Genomic DNA, 20776 nt, shown 5'->3' on the forward strand with positions numbered 1-20776 from the left:
TGGACTGCAAGGAGATCCAACCAGTCCATTCTGAAGGAGATCAACCCTGGAATTTCTTTGGAAGGAATGATGCTAAAGCTGAAGCTCCAGTACTTTGGCCACCTCATGCAAAGTGTTGACTCATTGGAATAGACTCTGATGCTGGGAGGGATTGGGGGCAGGAGGAGAAGGGGACGACTGAAGATGAGGTGGCTGGATGGCATCACGGACTCGAAGGACATGAGTCTGAGTGAACTCTGGGAGATGGTGAAGAATAGGGAGGCCTGGCGTACTGAGATTCATGGGGTCGCAAGGAGTCAGACACGACTGAGCAACTGAACTGAACTGAAACGGAACAAGATCGAGAAAAACAAATATCATTACGATATTGCTTATATGTGAAATCTTTTAAAAATTGTAAAAACGAACTTATATACAAAATAGAAATAGACTCACAAACATAGAAAAGAAATATGGTTACCAAAAGGGATCATGGGAGAGATACATTGCGAGTTTGGGATTAAAATATACATACTACTATATATAAAATAGATAACCAATAAGGACCTATTGTATAGCACAGGGAAATACACTCAATATCTTAAAATAAGCTGCCAGAGAAGAGAATGTAAGAAGGAATATTTTATACACACACACACACACACACACACACACACACACACATATATATATATATATGTTTGAGTAACTTTGCAGTACACCAAGAACTAATACATTATAAATCAACTATATTTTAATAAAGATTAAGAGAAGAAAATGTCTATTCTGGTCTTATGCCCATTTCTTTCTTTCTTTCTCTCATTTTTTTTTAAATGAATGATGCAATTTATTAACCCAGCAGCATTTGTTCTAATGTTTCCTGTTTCAGTTCGGTTCGGTTGAGTCGCTCAGTCGTGTCCGACTCTTTGCAACCCCATGAATTGCAGCAAGCCAGGCCTCCCTGTTCTTCACCATCTCCCAGAGTTCACTCAGACTCATGTCCTTCGAGTCCATGATGCCATCCAGCCACCTCATCTTCAGTCGTCCCCTTCTCCTCCTGCCCCCAATCCCTCCCAGCATCAGAGTCTATTCCAATGAGTCAACACTTTGCATGAGGTGGCCAGAGTACTGGAGCTTCAGCTTTAGCATCATTCCTTCCAAGTAATCCCAGGGTTGATCTCCTTCAAAGTGGACTGGTTGGATCTCCTTGCAGTCCAAGGGACTCTCAAGAGTCTTCTCCAACACCACAGTTCAAAAGCATCAATTCTTCAGTGCTCAGCCTTCTTCACAGTCCAACTCTCATATCCATACATGACCACAGGAAAAACCATAGCCTTGACGAGACGGACCTTAGTCGGCAAAGTAACGTCTCTGCTTTTGAATATACTATCTAGGTTGGTCATAACTTTTCTTCCAAGGAGTAAACGTCTTTTAATTTCATGGCTGCAGTTACTATCTGCAGTGATTTTGGAGCCCCCAAAAATAAAGTCTGACACTGTTTCTACTGTTTCCCATCTATTTCCCATGAATTGATGGGACCAGATGCCATGATCTTAGTTTTCTGAATGTTGAGCTTTAAGCCAACTTTTTCACTCTCCTCTTTCACTTTCATCAAGAGGCTTTTTAGCTCTTCTTCACTTTCTGCCATAAGGGTGGTGTCATCTGCATATCTGAGGTTATTGATATTTCTCCTGGCAATCTTGATTCCAGCTTGTGTTTCTTTCAGTCTGGCATTTCTCATGATGTACTTTGCATAGAAGTTAAATAAGCAGGGTGACAATATACAGCCTTGACGTACTCCTTTTCCTAGCTGGAACCAGTCTGTTGTTACTTGTCCAATTCTAACTGTTGCTTCCTGACCTGCATACAGATTTCTCAAGAGGCAGGTCAGGTGGTCTGGTATTCCCATCTCTTTCAGAATCTTCCACAGTTTGTTGTGATCCACACAGTCAAAGGCTTTGGCATAGTCAATAAAGCAGAAATTGACGATTTTCTGGAACTTTTTTGCTTTTTCTATGATCCAGCGGATGTTGGCAATTTGATCTCTGGTTCCTCTGCCTTTTCTAACACCAGCTTGAACATCAGGGAGTTCACAGTTAACATATTGCTGAAGTCTGGTTTGGAGAATTTTGAGCATTACTTTACTAGCATGTGAGATGAGTGCAATTGTGTGGTAGTTTGAGCATTCTTTTGCCTTGCCTTTTTTGGAATTGGAATGAAAACTGACCTTTTCCAGTCCTGTGGCCACTGAGTTTTTTTTTTTTTTTACTTCAAGTTGTATTAGCTACAAATTTATTTTGTATATCAGTCCCTTGTTGGTCATATTATTTGCATATATTTTCTCCCATTCAATGAGCTGTCTTTTCACTTTGTCAATGGTTTCCTTTGCTATTTAAAAGCTTTTAAGTTTAATTCGTTTCCATTTGTTTATTTTTGTGTTTGATTTCTTTGCCATAAGAAATAGATTCAAATAATATTGCTACAATTTTTGTCAAAGAATGTTCTGTGCATGTTTTCTTCTAGAAGTTTTATGGTTTCTGGTCTTACACTTAAGTCCTCAATTAATTTTGCATTTCAGTGATTTTTTAAATGTTTTAATATCCTCTATTTCATTTATCTCTCCTCTGATCTTTATGACTGCTTTCCTTCTACTAACTTTAGGTTTTGTGTGTTTGTCTAGTTCCTTTAGATATAAGGTTAGATTGTTTATTTAAGATAGTCTTATTTCCTGAGGGAAGTTTGTATCACTTAATCTTCCCCCGTAGAACTGTTTTTCTTTCATTCCATAGATTTTTGATCATTGTGTTTTCTTTTTCATTTGTTTCCAAGCATTTTTTTTTTAATTTCTAATTTGTATACTGTAGTGATACATTGGTTGCTTAGTGGTACCTTGTTTAGTATCCATGTGTTTGTTGTTGTTGTTTCCATTTTTTTCCTTGTAGTTGATTTCTAGTCTCATAGTGTTGTAGTCAGAAAAGATGCTTGACTACATTCAATTTTCTTAATTTGCCAAGGCTTTTTTGTGGCCTAACATGTAATGTATCCTGGAGATGGTTCCATGCTTCTAAAGAATGTGTATTCTATTGCTTTTTGATGGAATGTTATATACATATATATGTGTATGTATATGTATATATATATATATATATATATATATATATATATACATGCAAAAATAACACTCAGTTTTGGATGTGACTGGTGATTGAAGCAAGGTTCAATGCTGTAAAGAGCAATATTGCATAGGAACCTGGAATGTTAGGTACATGAATCAAGGCAAATTGGAAATGGTCAAACAGGAGATGGCAAGAGTGAATGTCAACATTCTAGGAATCAGTGAACTAAAATGGACTGGAATGGGTGAATTCAAATCAGATGACAATTATATCCACTACTGTGGGCAGGATTCCCTTAGAAGAAGTGGAGTAGCCATCATGGTCAACAAAACAGTCTGAAATGCAGTACTTGGATGCAATCTCAAAAACAACAGAATGATCTCTGTTCATTTCCAAGGCAAACCATTCAATATCACGGTGATCCAAGCCTATGCCCCAACCAGTAATGCTGAAGAAGCTGAAGTTGAATGGTTCTATGAAGACCTACAAGATCTTTCAGAACTAATACCCAAAAAAGATGTGCTTTTCATTATAAGGGACTGGAATGCAAAAGTAGGAAGTCAAGAAACACCTGAAGTAACAGGCAAATTTGGCCTTGGAATACGGAATGAAGCAGGGAAAAGGCTAATAGAGTTTTGTCAAGAGAGCACAGTGGTCATAGCAAACACCCTCTTCGAACAACACAAGAGAAGACTCTACACATGTACATCACCAGATGGTCAACACTGAAATCAGATTGATTATATTCTTTGCAGCCAAAGATGGAAAACCTCTATACAGTCAGCTAAAACAAGACTGGGCTCTGACTGTGGCTCATATAATAAACTCCTTATTGCCAAATTGAGACTTAAACTGAAGAAAGTAAGGAAAACCACTAGACCATTCAGGTATGACCTAAATCAAATCATTTATGATTATACAGTGGAAGTGAGAAATAGATTTAAGGGACTAGATCTAATAAAGTGCCTGGTGAACTATGGATGGAGATTCGTGACATTGTACAGGAGACAGGGATCAAGACCATCTTCATGGAAAAGAAATGCAAAAAAGAAAAATAGCTGTCTGAGGAGGCCTTACAAATAGCTGTGAAAAGAAGAGAAGGGAAAAGCAAAGGAGAAAAAGAAAGATATTCCTGTTTGAATGCAGAGTTCCAAAGAATAGCAAGGAGAAGTAAGTCTTCCTCAGTGATCAATGAAAAGAAATAGAGGAAAACAACAAAATAGGAAAGCCTAGAGATCTCTTCAAGAAAATTAGAGATATCAAGGGAATATTTAATTCAAAGATAGGCTTGATAAAGGACAGAAATGGTATGGACCTAACAGAAGCAAAAGATATTAAGAAGAGGTGTCAAGGATACACAGAAGAAATGTACATAAAAGATTTTCATGACCCAGATAATCACGACGGTGTGATCACTCACCTAGAGCCAGACATCTTGGAATGTGAAGTCAAGTGGGCCTTAGAAAGCATCACTACGAACAAAGCTAGTTGAGATGGTGGAATTCCAGTTGAGCTATTTCAAATCCTGAAAGATGATGCTGTGAAAGTGCTGCTCCCAATATGCCAGCAAATTTGGAAAATTCAGCAGTGGCTACAGGACTGGAAAAGGTCAATATTCATTCCAATCCCAAAGAAAGGCAATGCCAAAGAATGCTCAAACTACTGCACAATTGCACTCATCTCACATGCTAGTAAAGTAATCCTCAAAATTCTCCAAGCCAAGCTTCAGCAATACGTGAATTGTGAACTTTCAGGTGTTTAAGCTGGTTTTAGGAAAGGCAGAGGAACCAGAGATCAAATTGCCAACATCTGCGGGATCATCAATTCAATGGACATGAGTTTTCATGAACTCCGGGAGTTGGTGATGGACAGGGAGGCCTGGTATGCTGCGATTAATGGGATCGCAAAGAGTCGGACACAACTGAGTGACTGAACTGAAACTGATATATATATATATATATGTGGTTTATATATTTAAGTGGCCCTATATTGGGTGCGGAGAAAGTGATGGGACCCCACTCCAGTATTCTTGCCTGCAAAATCCCATGGATGGAGGAGCGTGGTAGGCTGCAGTTCATGGGATCGAGAAGAGTCAGACATGACTGAGCGACTTCACTTTCACACATTGGAGAAGGAAATGACAACCCACTCCATTGTTCTTGCCTGGAGAATCCCAGGTACGGTGGATCCTGGTGGGCTGCCGTCTATGTGGTCGCACAGAGTCAGACACGACTGAAGTGACTTATCACAGCAGCAGCAGTATGCTGGGTGCATACATATACACAATTATTATATCTTCTTGTATTGATTCCTTGAGCATGATGTCAATTTCCTTTGTCTCTGTTCAAATTATTTTATTTAAAAAATTGGATTTTCTGCATTTTTGTTGTTGACGTGTATGCATTTTTTTAACATCATCTAGATATTAAAACCTTTATATATATATATATATATATATATATATATATAATCTTCAAATTTTTTCTCTCATTGTGTAAATCATCTTTTCAGTTTGTTGATAATGTCTTTTGATACACAGTTGGTTTTTTTTGTTTGCTTTTTTTTTTTTAATATTCATGAAGTCCACATTATCCAGGTTTCTCTTTCTTTGCTTTTGGTGTCATATCTCATAAAGCCAATAAGGCAATTCTTCATTAACTAGTCGAATTCATCAGTGAAACTACCTGGTCTAGATTTTCTTTTGTTGGGAGGTTTTGGATTACTGATTTAATCTCTTTACTTATTATAATTCTGTTAAGGATTTTTATTTCTTCTTGACTCACACAATTTGCTTGTTTCTAGGAATTTTCCATTTCATCTAAGTTATCTAATTTGTTGGTGTATAATTTTTCACAATATTCTCTTATAATCCTTTCTATTTCTGTAAAGTTGGTAGTAATGTCCCTGCTGTCATTTCTGTCTTTAGTTTCATGTGGCTTTTCTCTCTTTTTCTTTGTCATTCTAGCTAAAGATTTATCAGTTTGATTGATCTTTTCAAAGAATCAACTTCTGGTTTCAGCAATTTTCCCTTTTGGTTTTCTTTTCTCTGCTTTTCTTGTTTTTAGTCTAATTTTTCTTCTTCTTTTATTAGGCCACCTTTGGGTTTAGTGTGTTCATCTGTTCATCTTTTTATAGTTCCCCAAGTTATAAATTTAGGGTACTGGTTAGAGATGTCTCTTCTTTTTAAATGCAGGTATTGACAGCTATAAATTTCCTGCTGAGAACTGTTTTCACCTCATCTCAAAAACTTTGGCATGTTGCATTTTTATTTTAATTTATATTTAAGCATGTCTTAATTTTCCCTGTGATTTATTTTTTGATCCATTGGTCTTTAAAGAATATCATGTTTAATTTCCACATATTTGCATCATTTTCATTTTCATTTTGTTAGTGACTTCTATCTTCATTCCACTGTGGTTGAAGAAGATATTTTGTATAATTTCGTTTTTTTAAAAAATTGAATTATTGGGATTTGTTTTGTGACTTGACATATGATCTGTCCTGGAGAATGCACCACATGCACTTGAGAAGAATGCATTCAGCTGTTGGGTAGAGTGTTCTACATGTATCTGTTAGGTCTAGCTGGTTTACAGTCCTTTTTATGTTTTCTACTTTCTTAGAAAAGGCAGAGGAACCAGAGATCAAATTGCCAACATCTGCTGGATCATGGAAAAAGCAAGAGAGTTCCAGAAAAACATCTATTTCTGCTTTATTGACTATGTCAAAGCCTTTGACTCTGTGGATCACAATAAACTGTGGAAAATTCTGAGATGGGAATACCAGACCACCTGACTTGCCTCTTGAAAAATCTGTGTGCAGGTCAGGAAGCAACAGTTAGAAGAGGACATGGAACAACAGACAGGTTCCAAATAGGAAAAGGAGTACAAAAAGGCTGTATATTGTCACCCTGCTTATTTAACTTCTATGCAGAGTACATCATGAGAAACGCCGGACTGCCGGGAGAAATATCAATAACCACAGATATGCAGATGACACCACCCTTATGGCAGAAAGTGAAGAGGAACTAAGAAGCCTCTTGATGAGAGTGAAAGAGGAGAGTGAAAAACTGTGGAAAATTCTGAAAGAGATGGGAATACCAGACCAGCTGACCTGCCTCTTGAGAAATCTGTATGCAGGTGAGGAAGCAACAGTTAGAACTGGACAAGGAACAACAGACTGGTTCCAAATAGAAAAAGGAGTATGTCAAGGCTGTATACTGTCACCCTGCTTATTTAACTTATATGCAGAGTACATCATGAGAAACGCTGGACTGGAAGAAACACAAGCTGGAATCAAGATTGCCAGGAGAAATATCAATAACCTCAGATATGCAGATGACACCACCATTATGGCAGAAAGTGAAGAGGAACTAAAAAGTCTCTTGATGAAAGTGAAAGAGGAGAGCGAAAATGTTGGCTTAAAGCTCAACATTCAGAAAACGAAGATCATGACATCTGGTCCCATCACTTCATGTTTTGTTTTTTGGGAGAATTTGGATCACAGCTTCAATTTCAGTATTTGTAATTAGGTGTTTCATAATTTATATTTCTTCTCGGTTCAATATTGGAAGATTGAACTTTACTAAGAACCTGTCCATTTCTTCCAGGTTATCCATTTTATTAACACATAGTTGTTCATAATAGTCTTTTATAATCCTTTGTGTTTCTGCATTGTCTGTTGTAACCTCTCCTTTTTCATTTCTAATTTTGTTGATTTGATTCTTCTCTCTTTATTTTTTTCTTAAGAAGTCTGGCTAAAGGTTTGTCAATTTTGTTTATCTTTTCAAAGAACCAGCTTTCAGTTTTATTAATCTTTACTATTGTTTCTCTCTTTTTTTTCATTTATTTCTGCTATAATTTTATGATTTCTTTCCTTTTACTAATTTTGAGGGTTTTTTGTTCTTCTTTTTCCAGTTGTTTTAGGTGTAAAGTTGGGTTGTCTCTTCGATGTTTCTCTTGTTTCTTGAGGTAGGATTGTATTGCTATAAATTTCCCTCTTAGAACTGCTTTTGGTGCTTCCCATATGTTTTGAGTTGTCGTGTTTCCATTGCCATTTGTTACAAGAATTTTTGCTTTATTTCCCTTTGATTTCATCAATAATCTGTTGTTTATTTAGAAACGTGTTGTTTAATCTCCATGTGTTTGTGTTTCTTACAATTTTTTTGGTTGTAATTGATATCTAGTCTCATAGCTTTGTAGTCAGAGAAGATGCTTGGTATGATTTCAATTTTCTTAAATTTACTGAGGTTTTATTTGTGACCTGAAGGTCAGACAAAGGTCCGTCTAGTCAAGGCTATGGTTTTTCCAATGGTCATGTATGGATATGAGAGTTGGACTATAAATTAAGCTAAGTGCTGAAGAATTGATGCTTTTGAACTGGTGTTGGAGAGGACTCTTGAGAGTCCCTTGGACTTCAAGGAGATCCAGCCAGTCCATCCTAAAGGAGATCAGTCCTGGGTGTTCATTAAAAGGTCTGATATTGAAGCTGAAACTCCAATACTTTGGCTACCTGATGTGAAGAGCTAACTCATTTGAAAAGACCCTGATGCTGGGAAAGATTGAGGGCAGGAAGAGAAGGGGATGACAGAGGATGAGATGGTTGGATGGCATCACCGACTCAATGGACCTGGGTTTGGTTGGACTCCGGGTGTTGGTGAGCAACAGGGAGGCCTGGCATGCTGCGGTTCATGGGGTTGCAAAGAGTCGGACATGACTGAGCTACTGAACTGAACTGATTTGTGACCCAAGATGTGGTCTATCTTAGAGAATGCTCCATGTGCACTTGAAAGGAAAGTATAGTGTTCTGCATTTGGATGGAATATCCTGAAGATATCAATGAGATCCATCTCATCTAATGTATCATTTAAGACTTGTGTTTCCTTATTAGTTTTCTGTTTTGATGATGTGTTCATTAGTGTAAGTGGGGTGTTAAAGTCTCCTACTATGATTGTGTTACTGTCAATTTCCCCTTTTATGTCTGTTACTGTTTGTCTTATGTATTGAGGTGCTCCTATATTGGGTGCATAGATATTTACAATTGTTATGTCTTGGTCTTGGATTGATCCCTTGATTATTATGTAGTGTTCTTCCTTATCTCTTGTAAACTTTTTTATTTTAAGGTCTATTTTATCTGATATGAGGATTGCTACTCCAACTTTCTTTTACTTCTCATTTGCATGGAATATATTTTTCCATCCTCTCCCTTTCAGTCTATATGTGTCTTGAGGTCTGAAGTGGATTTCTTGTAGAGAGCATATATATGAGTCTTGTTTTTATATCCATTCAGCCTGTCTGTGTCTTTTGGTTGGAGCATTTAATGCATTTACATTCAAAGATTTAAAGTAATTATTGATATATATTTTCCTATTGCCATTTTCTTACTTGTTTGGGGTTGATTTTGTGGATCTTTTTTCTTCTCTTGTATTTCTTGACTATATAAGTCCCTTTAACATTTGTTGTAAAGCTGATTTGGTGGTACTGAATTCTCTTTACTTTTGCTTGTCTGAAAAGCTTTTTATTTCTGTATCAATTTTGAATAAGATCCTTGCCAGGTAAAGTAATCTTGCTTGTAGATTTTTCCTTTTCACTGCTGTAAATCAGTTCAGTTCAGTTCAGTTGCTCAGTCATGTCCGACTCTTTGCGACCGCATGAATCGCAGCACGCCAGGCCTCCATGTCCAACACCATCTCCCGGAGTTCACTCAGACTCACGTCCATCGAGTCAGTGATGCCATCCAGCCATCTCATCCTCGGTCGTCCCCTTCTCCTCCTGTCCCCAATCTCTCCCAGCATCAGAGTCTTTTCCAATGAGTCAACTGTTCTCATGAGGTGGCCAAAGTACTGGAGTTTCAGCTTTAGCATCATTCCTTCCAAAGAAATCCCAGGGCTGATCTCCTTCAGAATGGACTGGTTGGATCTCCTTGCAGTCCAAGGGATTCTCAAGACTCTTCTCCAACATCGCAGTTCAAACACATCAATTCTTCGGCACTCAGCCTTCTTCACAGTCCAACTCTCACATCCATACATGACCACAGGAAGAACCATAGCCTTGACTAGGCGGGCCTTAGTCGGCAAAGTAATGTCTCTGCTTTTGAATATATTATCTAGGTTGGTCATAACTTTTCTTCCAAGGTGTAAGCGTCTTTTAATTTCATGGCAGCAGTCACCATCTGCAGTGATTTTGGAGCTCCCCCAAAAATAAAGTCTGACACTGTTTCCACTGTTTCCCCATCTAATTCCCATGAAGTGATGGGACCAGATGCCATGATCTTCGTTTTCTGAATATTGAGCTTTAAGCCAACTTTTTCACTCTCCTCTTTCACTTTCATCAAGAGGCTTTTTAGCTCCTCTTCACTTTCTGCCATAAGGGTCCTGCCATTCCCCTCTGGCCTGCAGAGTTTCTGTTGAAAGATCAGCTGTTAAGCATATGGGATTTCCCTTGTCTGTTTCTTGTTACTTTTCCCTTGCTGCTTTTAATATTATTTATTTGTGTTTAGTCTTTGTTAGTTTGATTAGTATGTGTCTTGGCATGTTTCTCCTTGAGTTTATCCTGTATGGGACTCTTTGTGCCTCTTGGATTTGATTGACTATTTCCTTTTCATGTTGGGGAAATTTTCAAATATAGTCTCTTCAAAAATATTCTCATACCCTTTCTTTTTCTCTTCTAAGAAACCTCTGTAATTTGAATGTTGTTGTGTTTGATATTGTCCCAGAAGTCTCTGAGACCATCATCAGTTCTTTTCATTCTTTTTACTTTATTCTTCTCTTCAGAAGTCATTTCCAACATTTTGTCTAGCAGCTCACTGATTTGTTCTTCTGCTTCAGATAGTCTGCTACTGATTCCTTCTAGAGTGTTTTCAGTTTCAGTAATTGTGTTGTTTACCTCTGTATGTCTGTTCTTTAGTTGTTCTAGGTCTTAATTGATTCTTGCATTTTTTCCATTTTGTTTTCAAGGTTTTTGATCATCTTTGCTATCATTATTTTTATTTCTTTTTCAGGTAATTTGCCTATTTCCTCTTCATTTATTTGGACTTCTATGTTTCTAGTTTGTTCCTTCACTTGTTTAGTATTTCTCTGCATTTTCAGGGTTTTTTTTTAAACTTGTTGTGTTTGATATCTCTTTTTCCCAGGCTTCAAGGTTGAATTCTTTTTCCTTTTGGTTTCTGTCCTCCTAAGTATGGTCCAATGTTTTGTATAAGCTTTTCATAGGGTGATATTTGTCCGAGTTTTTCTTTGTTTGTTTGTGTGTTTTTCCTCTGATGAGCAAGGCTGAGTGAGGTGGCAATCCTGTCAGCTGATGATTGGGTTTGTATTTTTTGTTTTCTTTGTTGTTTAGATGAGGCATAGTGCACAGTTTGCTACTGGTGGTCAGGTGATGTCAGGTCTTGTTCAAGTGATTTCCTTTGTGTGATTTCTCACTATTTGATACTCCTTAAGGTTAGTTCTCTGGTAGTCTAAGGTCTTGGAGTCAGTGCTCCCACTCCAAAAGCTCAGGGCTTGATCTCTGGAAATTTATAAATACTATTCTTGAAACCCTTCTAAGCTGGTTGAATGGAATAAAAAAGGAAGAGTCCATGTGACGCAGTCTGTATATGCAGTATTGTCCTTTTCTTTTTCTTTCTTTCTTTTTTTTTTTTTTTTTTTGACTGTGCTGGGTCCTTTTTGCTGCGTGGGCTTTTCTGTAGTTGCAAGTGGAGGGTACTCTCTTTGAAGTGTGTGGGCTTCTCCTTTTGGTGGCTTTTCTTGTTGTGAAGAATGAACTCTCCAGTGTGCAGGCTTCAGTAGTTGTGGTTCCCAAGTTCTAGAGTACAGGCTCAACAGTTGTGGTGCACAGGCTTAGTTGCTTCATGGCAGGTTGGATCTTCTTGGACCAGGGATCAAACCTGTGTTTTTGCAGGCTGCAGTGCAATGGGTGTGTCATGTGCATGTGCTGGGGGGAAGATTCCCCATTCTCGGCTGGGTAAATTCCCCCTTTTGAAGCCTTTCCTTTGTGCCCTAAAATAAGTAGCCTCACTGTGAAAGAAAACTGTGTATATATTTGAATTTACTATAGTTGGAATTTGTCAAGGTTCTTGATTTGTAAACCTATGTCTTTCACTAGATTTGGGAAGTTTTTGAACACTATTTCTTCCAGTATTCTTCTCCTTTGTTTCTCATTTCTCCCTCTAAGACTCCCATAATGTGTGTGTTGGTCACTTGATTTACTTCAGGTCCTTTTGGTTCTGTTCACTTTTCATTATCATTTTTTCTTTCCACTTTATAAATTTCACACTTCATGAATTTCAATTGGCCTACCTTTAATTCACTGACTCATTTCTCTCTGATTAAATATGCTATTGAATCCCTCAGTTAAATTGTTTTTCAGTTTCTCTGCTTTTTAACTCCAGAATTTTTATTTAGTTCTTTTTAATAATTTCTTTTTTATTTATGTCCAAAACATTTTGATTACATTTTCTTCCTGATTCTCTTTAGTTTTTTTCTCCATGTTTTCCTTTAGCATTTTGATCATATTTAATATAGTTGTGTTGAAGTCTTTGTCTAGTAAGTTTCATATCTTAATTTCATTTCTGTTCATCAATTTTATTCTTTGAATAGGCCATACTTTCCCATTGCCTTGTATATCCTGTGATTTTGTTGTTAAAAACTGAACGTTTGATTGTTGTAATATGGTTAACTCTGGAAATCTTTCTCAGGGTTTGCTGTGTTGTTGCAGCCTTTGTTGGAAATCTGGAGTAATCCATATATTCAGTGAGTACTCAAAGCTATTTTTGAAAAGATTGTATTCCTTTTCATGAATGGTCTCTGAGGTCTCTATTCCTTTAGCTCTTGTTTGACTTGTGTTTTGACAGAGATTTCCTTGAATGCTAGGAGCTAAAAACAAAATTAAATGCCAATAATAAAAGAAAAGCACCCTCAGGATTCTCCTGGTGGTCCAGTGGTTAAGAATCCATCTTGCAATGCAGGAGATACTGGTTCAAACCCTAGTCCAAGGAGATCCCACATGCCTCTGTAAACTAAGCCTGTGTGCCACAACTATTGAAGCCTATGTGCCTAGAGCCTGTGCTCTGCAGGGCTAAATGTCACCACAATGAGAAGCCCACGCTTGCCAAAACTAAAGAAAGCCCACAAGCAACAACAAAGAGCCAGCACAGCCAATAAATAATCTGCCTTACAATGCAGGAGACACGGGTTCCATCACTGGTCAGGAACTAAAATTCCACATGCCACAAAGAAACTAAGCTTGCATGCCACAAATACTGAGCCTGGGCATGGCACAACTACAGAGTCCATATGCCACACCAAAAGTTCCCACATGACACATGGAAGATCCTGTGTGCTGCAACTAAGACCTAATGCAGCTAAATAAATATTTTTTAAAAGAAGAAGAAAAAATAAAAACAGCCTCTTTCAAAACAAAACAAAACCCTAAACACCTCTCGCAGTCCTTACAGATTGCTTTTGTGCTGGGGCAATCTAACACTTAGTCAGGTTTATGCTAAGCCTGTGGTGAAACGTAGTGTGACCTGAATTCTAAGTTAGGCAAAATAGAGACAAGTTCCTTGCATTAGTCCTTCAAGTAGACCTCAGAAAACTTAGAACAGACACATATAATACTTTGCAAATAAGGTCTTCTCTGCTCCCTCTAGAACCAGGGACCAGGATCCCACAGTGGGAGCATAAGCTTTTACCACTCAAAGACTGCTGCCAGTGCTTGGCAGCATAGAGTAATATGCGCTCCTCTCCCCCTTTCCCTCTCTTCCCCTCTCGCCCTCCACTTCCCCTTCCCTTACTGAGACTCACTGCCTCCACTACTGCTGTGACACAGCTGCAGATGGAGCCAGCAAACAGCCATAGTTGAGAACCCCAGCTTGGAGAACCACCTCATCAAGAGCTTTAAGAATAAGGGCCATGATGTGAACAATGTGAAGATACAGAAATGAAATGACTGTTCAACTGCAAAAGAACAAAAGAGATGAACAATTACTGAAAAAAAGAAATGTTCCCCAAGAAGAAAATTTAGAAGATTCAGATGTTGATGCTGATTTTAAAGCACACAGTATAATACTAGAAGCTATAATGCAGAATGCCACAAATGATAAATACTCAGTGGCCCAGTTGAGTGCTATACAGGTTGCAAGAAAACTTTTATCCAGTGACAGAAATCCAACAGGTGATGACCTAATAAAACCTTGGATGTTACAATTCTAGTGAAGTGTCTAGAAAGGGATGATAATCCTTCATTACAGTCTGAAGCTGTATAAATGTTAACTAATATAGCATCAGGAACTTCTGCACAGACTCAAACTATCATACAGTTTAATGCTGTACCTCTTTTTCTAAGACTTCTTTCAGCCACATCAAAATGTTTGTGAGCAAGCAGTATGGGCTTTGGGAAATATTGTAGGTGATGATCCTCAGAGTAGAGATTATGTCATGTTCACTGAGAGTTGTCAAAACGCTCTGTCCTTCATCAGTCCCTCCATTCTTATTGCCTTCTTCTGTTTTCTTTTCTTTCTTTTTTTTTTTTTTTTTTGTTTATTTTAGTCTGGGGTCTGATGCTCATGATCAGCACACAGTTAAGTTCTGCCAGGATGGGGTATTATTTTTTTTTAATTTAAATTTATTTATTTTAATTGGAGGCTAATTACTTTACAATATTGTATTGATTTTGCCATACATCAACATGAATCTACCACGAGTGTACACGTGTTCCCAATCCTGAACCCTCCTCACACCTCCTTCCCCATACCATCTCTCTGGGTCATCCCAGTGCACCAGCCCCAAGCATCCTGTATCCTTCATCAAATCTGGACTGGAGATTGGTTTCTTATATGATATTATAAATGTTTCAATGCCTTTCTCCGAAATCATCCCAGCCTCTCCCTCTCCCACAGAGTCCAAAACTGTTCTATACATCTATGTCTCTTTTGCTCTCTCGCATTCAGGGTTACCATTGAAGAGGTGGCAATATTTGGAAGAACTGTACGAAGTACACGGAAGAACTGTACAAAAAAAGATCTTCACGACCCAGATAATCATGATGATGTGATCACTAATCTAGAGCCAGACATCTGGGAATGTGAAGTCAAGTGGGCCTTAGAAAGCATCACTATGAACAAAGCTAGTGGAGGTGATGGAATTCCAGTTGAGCTGTTTCAAATCGTGAAAGATGATGCTGTGAAAGTGCTACAATCAATATGCCAGCAAATTTGGAAAACTCAGCAGTGACCACAGGACTGGAAAAGGTCAGTTTTCATTTCAATTCCAAAGAAAGACAATGCCAAAGAATGCTCAAACTACCACACAATTGCACTCATCTCACATGCTACTAAAGTAATGCTCAAAATTCTCCAAGCCAGGCTTCAGCAATACGTGAACTGTGAACTCCCTGATGTTCAAGCTTGTTTTAGAAAAGACAGAGGAACCAGAGATCAAATTGCCAACATCCGCTGGATCATGGAAAAGCAAAAGAGTTCCAGAAAATCATCTATTTCTGCTTTATTGACTATGCCAAAGCCTTTGACTGTGTGGATCACAATAAACTGTGGAAAATTCTTCAAGAGATGGGAATACCAGACCACCTGACCTGCCTCTTGAGAAATCTGTATGCAGGTCAGGAAGCAACAGTGAGAACTGGACACGGAACAATAGACTGGTCCAAATAGAAAAAGGAGTACATCAAGGCTGTATATTGTCACCCTGCTTATTTAACTTATATGCAGAGTACATCATGAGAAATGCTGGACTGGAAGAAACACAAGCTGGAATCAAGATTGCCAGGAGAAATATCAATCACCTCAGATATGCAGATGACATCACCCTTATGGCAGAAAGTGAAGAGGAACTAAAAAGCCTCTTGATGAAAGTGAAAGAGGAGAGCGAAAATGTTGGCTTAAAGCTCAACATTCAGAAAACGAAGATCATGGCATCTGGTCCCATCACTTCATGGGAAATAGATGGGGAAACCGTGGAAAGAGAGGCAGACTTTATTTTGGGGGGCTCCAAAATCACTACAGATGGTGACTGCAGCCATGAAATTAAAAGACACTTACTCCTTGGAAGAAAAGTTATGACCAACCTAGATAGTATATTCAAAAGCATAGACATTACTTTGCCAACTAAGGTCTGTCTAGTCAAGGCTATGGTTTTTCCTGTGGTCATGTATGGATGTGAGAGTTGAACTGTGAAGAAGGCTGAGCGCTGAAGAATTGATGCGTTTGAACTGTGGTGTTGGAGAAGACTCTTGAGAGTCCCTTGGACTGCAAGGAGATCCAACCAGTCCATTCTGAAGGAGATCAACCCTGGAATTTCTTTGGAAGGAGTGATGCTAAAGCTGAAACTCCAGTACTTTGGCCACCTCATGCGAAGAGTTGACTCATTGGAAAAGATTCTGATGCTGGGAGGGATTGGGGGCAGGAGGAGAAGGGGACAACAGAGATGAGATGGCTGGATGGCATCACTGACTCGATGGACATGAGTCTGAGTGAACTCTGGGAGTTGGTGATGGACAGGGAGGCCTGGCGGGCTGCAATTCATGGGGTCGCAAAGAGTCGGACACGACTGACCAACTGAACTGAACTGAACTGAACTGATTACCATCTTTCTAAATTCCATATATATGCATTAGCATACTGTATTGATGTTTTTCTTTCTGGCTTACTTCACTCTGTATAACCGGCTCCAGTTTCATCCACCTCATTAGAACTAATTCAAATGTATTTTTTAATGGCTGAGTAATACTCCATTGTGTATATGTACCACAGCTTTCTTATCCATTTATCTGCTGATGGAAATCTAGGTTGCTTCCATGTCCTGGCTATATAAACAGTGCTACAGTGAACATTGGGGTACATGTGTCTCTTTTAATTCTGGTTTCCTTGGTGTGTATGCCCAGCAGTGGGATTGCTGGGTCATAAGGCAGTTCTATTTCCAGTTTGTTAAAGAATCTACATACTGTTCTCCATAGTGGCTGTACTAGTTTGCATTCCCACCAACAGTGTAAAAGGTTTCCCTTTTCTCCACATCCTCTCCAGCATTTATTGCTTGTATACATTTGGATCACAGGCATTCTGACTGGCGTGAAATGGCACCTCATTGTGGTTTTGATTTCCATTTCTCTGATAATGAGAGATATTGAGCATCTTTTCATGTGTTTGTTGGCAATCTGTATGCCTTCTTTGGAGAAATGTTTATTTCGGTTTTTGTTCCATTTTTAATTGGGTTGTTTATTTTTCTGGAATTTAGCTGCAGGGGTTGCTTGTATATTTTCAGAGTAGTTGTTTGTCAGTTGCTTCATTTGCTATTATTTTCTCTCATTCTGAAGACTGTCTTTTCACCTGGCTTATAGTTTCCTTTGTTGTGCAGAAATTTTTAATTTTAATTAGGTCCCATTTGTTTATTTTTGCTTTTATTTCCAATATTCTGGGAGGCGGGTCATAGAGGATACTGCTGTGATTTATGTCACAGAGTGTTTGCCTATGTTCTCCTCTAAGAGTTTTATAGTTTCTGGTCTTACATTTAGATCTTTAATCCATTTTGAGTTGATCTTTGTGTATGGTGTTAGAAAGTGTTCTAGTTTCATTCTTTTACAAGTGGTTGACCAGTTTTCCCAGCACCACTTGTTAAAGAGATTGTCTTTAATCCATTTTATCTTTTTGCCTCCTTTGTCAAAGATAAGGTGTCTATAGGTGCATGGGTTTATCTCTGAGCTTTCTATTTTGTTCCATTGATCTATATTTCTGTCTTTGTGCCAGTACTGTACTTTTTTGATGACTGTGGCTTTGTAGTAGAGCTTGAAGTCAGGCAGGTTGATTCCTCCAGTTCCATTCTTCTTTCTCAAGATTGCTTTGGCTATTCAAGGTTTTTTTTTTTTTTTTTTTCCTTACACATTGTGAAATTATTTGTTCTAGCTCTGTGAAAAATACCATTGGTAGCTTGATAGGGATTGCATTGAATCTGTAGATTGCATTGGGTAGTATACTCATTTTCACTATATTGATTTTTGACATCCATGAACATGGTATAATTTTCCACCTATTAGTGTCCTCTTTGATTTCTTTCACCAGTGTTTTATAGTTTTCTATATATAGGTCTTTAGTTTCTTTAGGTAGATATATTCCTAAGTATTTTTTTCTTTGCATTGCAATGGTGAATGGCATTGTTTCCTTAATTTCTCTTTCTTTTACTTATTATTAGTGTATAGGAATGCAAGGGATTTCTGTGTGTTGATTTTATATGCTGCAACTTTACTATATTCATTGATTAGCTCTAGTAATTTTCTGGTGGAGTCTTTAGGGTTTTCTATGTAGAGGATCATGTCATCTGCAAACAGTGAGAGTTTTACTTCTTCTTTCCAATTTGGATTCCTTTTATTTCTTTTTCTGTTCTGATTGCTGTGGCTAAAACTTCCAAAACTATGTTGAATAGTAGTGGTGAAAGTGGGCACCCTTGTCTTGTTCCTGACTTTAGGGGAAATGGTTTCAATTTTTCACCATTTAGGATAATGTTTGCTGTGGGTTTGTCATACATAGCTTTTACTATGTTGAGGTATGTTCCTTCTATTCCTGCTTTCTGGAGTTTTTTTGTCATAAATGGATGTTGAATTTTGTCAAAGGCTTTCTCTTCACCTATTGAGATAATCATATGGCTTTTATTTTTCAATTTGTTAATGTGGTGTATTACATTGATTGATTTGCTGATATTGAAGAATCCTTGCATCCCTGGGATAAAGCCCACTTGGTCATGGTGTGTGATCTTTTTATTGTGTTGTTGGATTCTGATTGCTAGGATTTTGTTAAGGACTTTTGCATCTATGTTCATCAGTGATATTGGCCTGTAGTTTTCTTTTGTTGTGGCATCTTTGTCAGGTTTAGGTATTAGGGTGATGGTGGCCTCATAGAATGAGTTTGGAAGTTTACCTTCCTCTGCAATTTTCTGGAAGAGTTTGAGTAGGATAGGTGTTAGCTCTTCTCTAAATTTTTGGTAGAATTCAGCTGTGAAGCCATCTGAACCTGGGCTTTCCTTGCTGGAAGAGTTCTGATTACAGCTTCAATTTCCATGCTTGTGATGGGTCTGTTAACATTTTCTATTTATTCCTGGTTCAGTTTTGGAAAGTTGTTTTCTATGAATTTGTCCATTTCTTCTATGCTGTCTATTTTAGTGGCATATAATTGCTGATAGTAGTCTCTTATGATCCTTTGTATTTCTGTGTTGTCTGTTGTGATCTCTCCATTTTCATTTCTAATTTATTGATTTTGTTTTTCTCCCTTTGTTTCTTGATGAGCCTGGCTAATGGTTTGTCAGTTTTATTTATCCTTTCAAAGAACCAGCTTTTGGCTTTGTTGATTTTTGCTATGGTCTCTTTTGTTTCTTTTGCATTTATTTCTGCCCTAATTTTTAAGATTTCTTTCACTCTACTAACCCTGGGGTTCTCCATTTCTTCCTTTTCTAGTTGCTTTAGGTGTAGCATTAGATTATTTGACTTTTTTTCTTGTTTCTTGAGGTATGCCTGTATTGCTATGAACTTTCCCCTTAGCATTGCTTTTACAATGTCCCACAGGTTTTGGTTTGTTGTGTTTTCATTTTCATTAGTTTCTATGCATACTTTGATTTCTTTTTTGATTTCTTCAGTGATTTGTTGGTTATTCAGCACCATGATATTCAGCTTCCATATGTTGGAATTCTTAATAGTTTTTCTCTTATAATTGAGATCTAACCTTACTGCAGTGTGGTCAGAAAAGATTCTTGGAATGATTTCGATTTTTTGAATTTACCAAGGCTAGATTTATGGTCCAGGATGTGATCTATCCTGGAGAGGGTTCCGTGAGCACTTGAGAAAAAGGTGAAATTCATTATTTTCGGGTGAAATGTCCTATAGATATCAATTAGGTCTAACTGGTCTATTGTATTATTTAAAGTTTGTGTTTCTTTGTTAGTTTTCTGTTTAGTTGATCTATCCATAGGTGTGAGTGGGGTATTAAAGTCTCCCACTATTATTGTGGTATTGTTAATTTCCCCTTTCATACTTGTTAGCATTTGTCTTACATATTACAGTGCCTAGAGGAGCTACCCCGTGTCCGAGGTCAGGGGTGGCAGCTGAGAGGAATTACGCTGTGTCCAAGGTAGGGACATTGGCGGAGAGTGCCAGGCTGCAAAAGCGCAGTAGCAGCTGAGAGGAGCTACCCCCGGCCAAGGCCAGGGGCAGCAGCCAGGAGGAGTGACCCCACGTCCAAGGAGCAGTGGCTGCTCAGGCGCCGGAGGGCCTAGAGAAGCTATTCCATGTTCAAGGTCAGGAGGGTCAGCAGTGAGGAGATATTGCATGTCCAAGGTAAGGAGCAGTGGCTGTGCTTTGTTGGAGCAGCCGTGAAGAGATATCCTATGTCCAAGGTAAGAGAAACCCAAGTAAGACGGTAGGTGTTGCAAAAGGGCAGACACATTGAAACCATAATCACAGAAAACTAGTCAATCTAATCACACTAGGACCACAGCCTTGTCTATCTCAATGAAATTAAGCCATGCTCTGTAGGGCCACCCAAGACAGGTGGGCCTGGTGGAGAGGTCTGACACAATGTGGTCCACTGGAGAAGGGAATGGCAAACCACTTCAGCATTCTTGCCTTGAGAACCCCATGAACAGTATGAAAAGGCAAAATGATGGAATACTGAAAGAGGAACTCCCCAGGTCA

The 20776-nt window shown here is 38.3% G+C and overlaps 1 pseudogene; it reads left to right on the forward strand.

The window, feature by feature from the left end:
- LOC101105556 (importin subunit alpha-4-like) overlaps window positions 1–20776 on the forward strand; it is a 48145-nt pseudogene that overhangs the window by 19446 nt on the left and 7923 nt on the right.

This window comes from Ovis aries, chromosome X (assembly GCF_016772045.2).
Source record: "Ovis aries strain OAR_USU_Benz2616 breed Rambouillet chromosome X, ARS-UI_Ramb_v3.0, whole genome shotgun sequence".
Lineage (NCBI taxonomy): Eukaryota > Metazoa > Chordata > Mammalia > Artiodactyla > Bovidae > Ovis > Ovis aries.